This window comes from Brachyhypopomus gauderio, chromosome 13, assembly GCF_052324685.1.
Source record: "Brachyhypopomus gauderio isolate BG-103 chromosome 13, BGAUD_0.2, whole genome shotgun sequence".
NCBI classification, from domain to species: Eukaryota; Metazoa; Chordata; class Actinopteri; order Gymnotiformes; family Hypopomidae; genus Brachyhypopomus; species Brachyhypopomus gauderio.
In genome coordinates, this window is record NC_135223.1 from 2,200,350 (window position 1) to 2,206,611 (window position 6,262).

Here is a 6,262-nt window from a genome sequence, read left to right on the forward strand (position 1 = left end):
AATAACCTACCTAGTCTGTTCTGAATCTAGCGTGTTTTATATGTCTGCTGTTTTATGGCGTCTTTCCCAATTTTAGTTTTATCGTCAATACGTGCACCGCGATCTGATCTGTAAAGCAACCTTTAGATGGGGACTGGTGCTGTTTAAAAGAGCTTTTTGTGGTTAAACAGACTTGTTTAATAGAAGATGATGCATTTTACTGGTATCTACCACCTCCATCACCTCAATAGTTCTGCTCCCTTTGCACCTGATTAAATACATGCACTTTATCTCATTAGCTTACAGCAGGACTGGTGGCACTCCTGGTATTTCAAGGTAAGTCCAAAATGAATGGAGTAGAGAAACACTCTGTGGAAAAATTCCATTAATATCTTCAGACTTAATTATTTTTGAAGAAACAGAGAGACGTTACATAAACACAGGGCTGCTAATGGCGCTCTCCCCCTTATTCTTCATGGAAATGAGGGTCGTTTTTTTTTTTGTATTCATTTTCACAGGCCTTCATTTACCGCTTATTCATTTGTCAGTTAAATGAATCCTAGTAATTGCGGTCATGATCACAAAAACACGGTGGAAAAGGCTCTAATTGTACAGGTTAACAGCAGTGTCACCCATATGCGATGCATAGACATACGTACGCCTCTGTAGAAAGTGTGTGAGAAAGAGAAAGAGAGAGTCGGTTTAATTCAAAAGGAAGTGCTTGCTCACCGGGTATGTGTGGGGAATATGAACAGACCCTGGTTGCCGAGGTAACATGGGCTGGCTGTAGAGTCTCCTGGTGGCCATTAAGAAACATGCAATTTTTAAACACGCGTTTGTTTGCCTGTGTGCATGCACCTGAGCACGACCGTGTCATTGCTCAAATGGGTGTGTGTGTGTGTGTGTGTGTGTGTGTGTGTGTGTGTGTGTGTGTGTGTGTGTGTGTGTGCACGAGCTCCAGCAATGCTGTAGCCTCACAGTCAGAGACCCTATTGAGCTCACCTGGATGTGCATGGCCAGGCCCGTAAAGCCCAAGCCCAGGTGGTATCAATAGGAAAATCTTCCTGCAATACGTTCACCTAAAATTGCCTTTTGGCAGCCTTTAGCAAGAAGCTAAGTTGCAGCACAGATGTTAAATACCTACACCATGATTTTCTATTTTTATTTTTTATTACAGTACATCTGTATAACTATATCAGGACATCGCTACAAAAGGTAAGCTCTATATTCATATTTATCCTCAAACGAAACAGTGAAAAGAAAAAAATATATTTAAATTCCATTGTATGGTATGAAAATGTATATTTCTAGGTATATCAAATGGAAAAAGCCTTGAGAAAGTGAAGGGCCTATCTTGTGTTTCATAAATGGGGAAAGAGAATGCTAGTTTTCTCAGTAAGAATTTGGTTTCTGATTATGACCACAAAAATTACTGGCAAGATGTTCGACCCAAGCCGCGTGCCACTGGGAGTAGGGGAGGTAAAGAATGCCATGTTCTCTGCTCTCGGTCTGAACCAGAAAACCTGGATCCCTGTTGTTAAATAGAGCCTGACCTACAGCACCGGACGGCCGCATTTCTAAATGTTTTTTCCCCCCATGTTTCTCCGAGCCAAGAGCTCAACTTATTCCCAAAATAGCCAGGCATTGCTTAGGCATTGTGCTATAAGGGTAAAACGCAAGGAGTTTGGGGTTGGTTGGGGAGGGGTGGGGTTGGTTGGGGAGGGGTGTGTTTGGTTGGGGAGGGGTGTGTTTGGTTGGGGAGTGGTGGGGTTGGTTGGGGAGTGGTGGAGTTGGTTGGGGAGGGGTGTGTTTGGTTGGGGAGGGGTGGGGTTGGTTGGGGAGGGGTGTGTTTGGTTGGGGAGGGGTGGGGTTGGTTGGGGAGGGGTGGGGTTGGTTGGGGAGGGGTGGGGTTGGTTGGGGAGGGGTGGGGTTGGTTGGGGAGTGGTGGGGTTGGTTGGGGAGGGGTGTGTTTGGTTGGGGAGGAGTGTGTTTGGTTGGGGAGGGGTGGAGTTGGTTGGGGAGGGGTGGAGTTGGTTGGGGAGGGGTGTGTTTGGTTGGGGAGGAGTGTGTTTGGTTGGGGAGGGGTGGGGTTGGTTGGGGAGGGGTGGGGTTGGTTGGGGAGGGGTGGGGTTGGTTGGGGAGTGGTGGAGTTGGTTGGGGAGAGGTGTGTTTGGTTGGGGAGTGGTGGGGTTGGTTGGGGAGGGGTGTGTTTGGTTGGGGAGGGGTGTGTTTGGTTGGGGAGGAGTGTGTTTGGTTGGGGAGGGGTGGGGTTGGTTGGGGAGGGGTGGGGTTGGTTGGGGTGGAGTGTGTTTGGTTGGGGAGGGGTGGGGTTGGTTGGGGAGGGGTGTGTTTGGTTGGGGAGGGGTGGGGTTGGTTGGGGTTTGTGGGTGTGAGGCTTCCATTCTACCAAATCCATCTGCATAACATTCTGCTTCCACCTCCACCTGTTACACTCATCAGACACAGAGAGAGCGAAGCAACAATAAAATAACGGCCAGAATAGCTTGGACCTTAATGACACCCAAAACCAGGATGCGTATTAGTGAGTTTTTCCTCCTACTGTTTGCAACAGAACCCCTTCATCTGCAGGTCTGGTAGCCCGCAGGCCTCAGTAACGAGTCTGAGGATGAGGGCACCTCGGATCCCGCCAGCCGGTTGGCAGCCCCGCAGGAAGTAAGTGAGGAGATCGGAGCGAATATAGCAGGTCCACTTTGTACCCATTGAACCTCTCAGAGAAATCCTTCGTTTTCTTAGAAATGGGGAACAGGAACTCCTAATGGACTGCTCCTTGCTCATTCACAAATGCAAGCATGAAGGAATAAGACAGGTTGAAACCATTACAAGGTCCATATTGTAAAATGAACTATGTCTCTTTAAAACGACCACAGCATCCAATAAAAGGCGCAACATCTTGGTTACTTGACGACGACTTTCCTTAACAGATGTGAATGATTACTCGGTTGATTTTTGCTCAGAATCTCTACATTCCTTTTTTTCTTCCTCTTTCTTCTTAGCACACTTACTGAGTGTGGACGGAGTTCTGCAGACATTCTGAGTGTTTCGACAGAATTCTGCAGACGTTCTGAGTGTGTCGACAGAATTCTGCAGACGTTCTGAGTGTGTCGACAGAATTCTGCAGACGTTCTGAGTGTGTCCATGGAGTTCTGCAGACGTTCTGAGTGTGTCGATGGAGTTCTGCAGACTTTCTGAGTGTGTCGACAGAATTCTGCAGACGTTCTGAGTGTGTCCATGGAGTTCTGCAGACGTTCTGAGTGTGTCCATGGAGTTCTGCAGACGTTCTGAGTGTGTCCATGGAGTTCTGCAGACGTTCTGTGTAAGCTTTGTGGGGGAAGAGAACTGTAGGTTGTTTGATAAACAGGGAACCTGTTGCCGGGTAGATCCAAAGTGCTTGTTCACTCTGCCTAATGCCAAAAGGGCAAGCTGGACTGGTGTGCAGTGTGACTTCAGTTTCAGCTGCCGCGGGGCGTGGAAGGAGAACCCTGCCTTTTCTTACAGCACCAACAAAATGTTTGTTAATTAATCTACAGGCTCTATTCATCTGACACTGGGGCAGCCTGCTGATTACAGTCCCCACCAGTAAGAACACAGGCGAACGGAGACCAGATTTGAATTTAAACCCATGGTGTGAAGAAGTGCTTTGAAATCAGAGCATGTACCACGTCAGTGGTGAGACTGGTGAGCTTTGATATAGTTGTGGTTACACAGTCCTGCCTCTCCTCTTAAGGTAATTCTTTACTCAGAGATGATGATAATGCGATTAGTGAGTGAAAGCCAGCGTAACAAGTTAGAATTATAATCTCTAAAGTTGGCATCACCTACAACACACTTCAGAATGTAATCCACACGGTGTGTGGTTGTGATTATGATTATTAGGCTTTGTGCCAAGCTTATCAGTGCTGAACACCACATCCTGAAGACCGTCAATTCAGAAACTCTAGCTCAATAAAAAATACACAACGTAATTAGGACATTATCATCCTTGTACGTCCAGAATGGCTCAGTCAGTGCACAGTTCATCGGATCCTTTACTGAATGCTGCCTAAAAGATTAATGTAAAACAGTGCAAATGCATTTCTAAAACTAACTAAATTTTTGATCCATACATCTATGTATGAATGATGCGTACATCCTAGAAGCATATTGTAGAGACCCAGCTGAAGTACAGGATATATGCTAAGCACAGAAACATTTATCAAAGGCTGTGAGCATCGACTCCGTTTCAAGGTCAACCTTCTAAATAATGAGGATCAACAATCGAGGTACCTTAAAGCAAAAATGTATTCGTGTGATAACATATGCATCAATAGCTTCCCCTGCTACACACAAGACATTCCAGGGGCATGTGGGGTGGGCCGGGAAGCTGTGTTTGTATACCTGATTTTATTTTTAACATCATGAGGCTGTGTACTGCATTCTAATTACAGTAAACTCAGAATGTGTTTGGATAAAACATGTCTACAGAGAAAAGCAGACCATGGTGGACTGAAAAGACAGCGTCACATCTCGCACACAAGCAGTGCACAATCACCAGCTTGTGCCTGTCTTCATCCCTGACTGGAGGCAACAGGATCCTCTATTCCTTCTCAGAGTGTGTTTCAGTCTTTGGTGGCAAACCAGTTCCTCTCCTCCCATCTTCATATGAACCGCCAATCAGGACACTCCGGTGCCAGTCACTATGGGCTCTGATTGGAGGAAAATGACATCATTACTACAAGCCCGATACTTCATCAATTAATGCGGGAGCGCTACACAATGAGCCAATGGAGCGGTTGAGAGGGACAACTACACACTACCGCCCTGAAGAATCGTCCTTTCTTTTCACCAACCCACAGACCACTCGGACGTCTCTATTTTCTCACGGCCACAAGCACAGCGGAATACGTGCAGGCGGAGGCATACGCTTAGGAGCATACACACACACACACACACACACACACACACACACACACACACACACACACACACACACTTATCTTACACAATTCAAGGCATGAATGAAAGTGCACCGAAATTGGATAATTGCAGGCTGAAAATTGCAGGCTGCCCAACACACGTACCCCGACAGACTAACAACAGGCAAGATGCATACTAGACATACCTGCACATAATTGTGTGTACTGGCCATTGATTATGGCTTGATGTGACTGCATCTTTTATGCCAAACCTCAGAGAATATTACGTTTATGTTACAAATATTACAATATTTAAAAAGTCTAAAGGAAGCTTGCTTGCTTTTCTTCGTATTTACACATCGTTCGTTTTTTTATCTAAGGATTAAGGAGAAACTTGACGCCAAAATATGGATTTGCTACCGAATGATGTCACACACAACTGCCATGACAGCTCGGTGTCAGAGTTAAGAGAGAGAGAGAGAGAGAGAGAGAGAGAGAGAGAGAGAGAGAGAGAGAGAGAGAGAGAGAGAGAGAGAGAGAGAGAGAGAGAGAGAGAGAGAGAGAGAGAGAGAGAGAGAGAGAGAGAGAGAGAGAGAGAGAGAGAGAGATCTGTGGGGAGTGGGGGTCTGTTATGAGGGTGAACCATCTGTCTCTGTCAGCTTTGCTTTCCATGTTGTTGAGGCCCACACAGAACGTGCCTGTAAGAGATGGCCCAGTCTGACATGACACACGACATCTCCAGACACGTGCTTAACACAGCAGCCCTGTGGATAACCCAACCCAACCTAACAGAGTCATTCTAAAAGCATGTTGGCATGAGTCCCTGAATTTATGGAATCTGCAGGTTATACTGTGCAATGTTCACCTTTTGCGTTACCACTTCTTTAATCTGTCACCAGTTATGATAATGATTAACGGAAATAGTTTTTCTTGCGCCCCGCCCCCCGCCGCCAGTCGGTCAGTCATGTGACGTGTCGGCACATGGCTGCGTTTACTACTGGTAGTAGTGGCCGCGAGAGAAGGCTGATGAGGTGAGAAGGGTGCGTGAAGGTAGTTTTTAGCATTCTAACGCCATCTACTGGTGAAGTGTGTAAAAACACTGCTTCACTCAGCATTCCAGACACTGGCGTGGTTCTCACACTCAAGTTTTAACTGCACTTTGAAAATCTATGTTGAATAGAAACAATACAAAACAAAATCTGTATCACATTTAAAATAGCTGCACTTCTATAGTGTAACAAAACAACTTGACTGTTGTTAAAAATTATTCTACGATTATTATATTATTATAGACAGTATGACAATTCAAGTTTGGCATCATTCTGAACAAGTTGAAAGAACCTATCCTTACAATAGGCAGCTTTCATCAT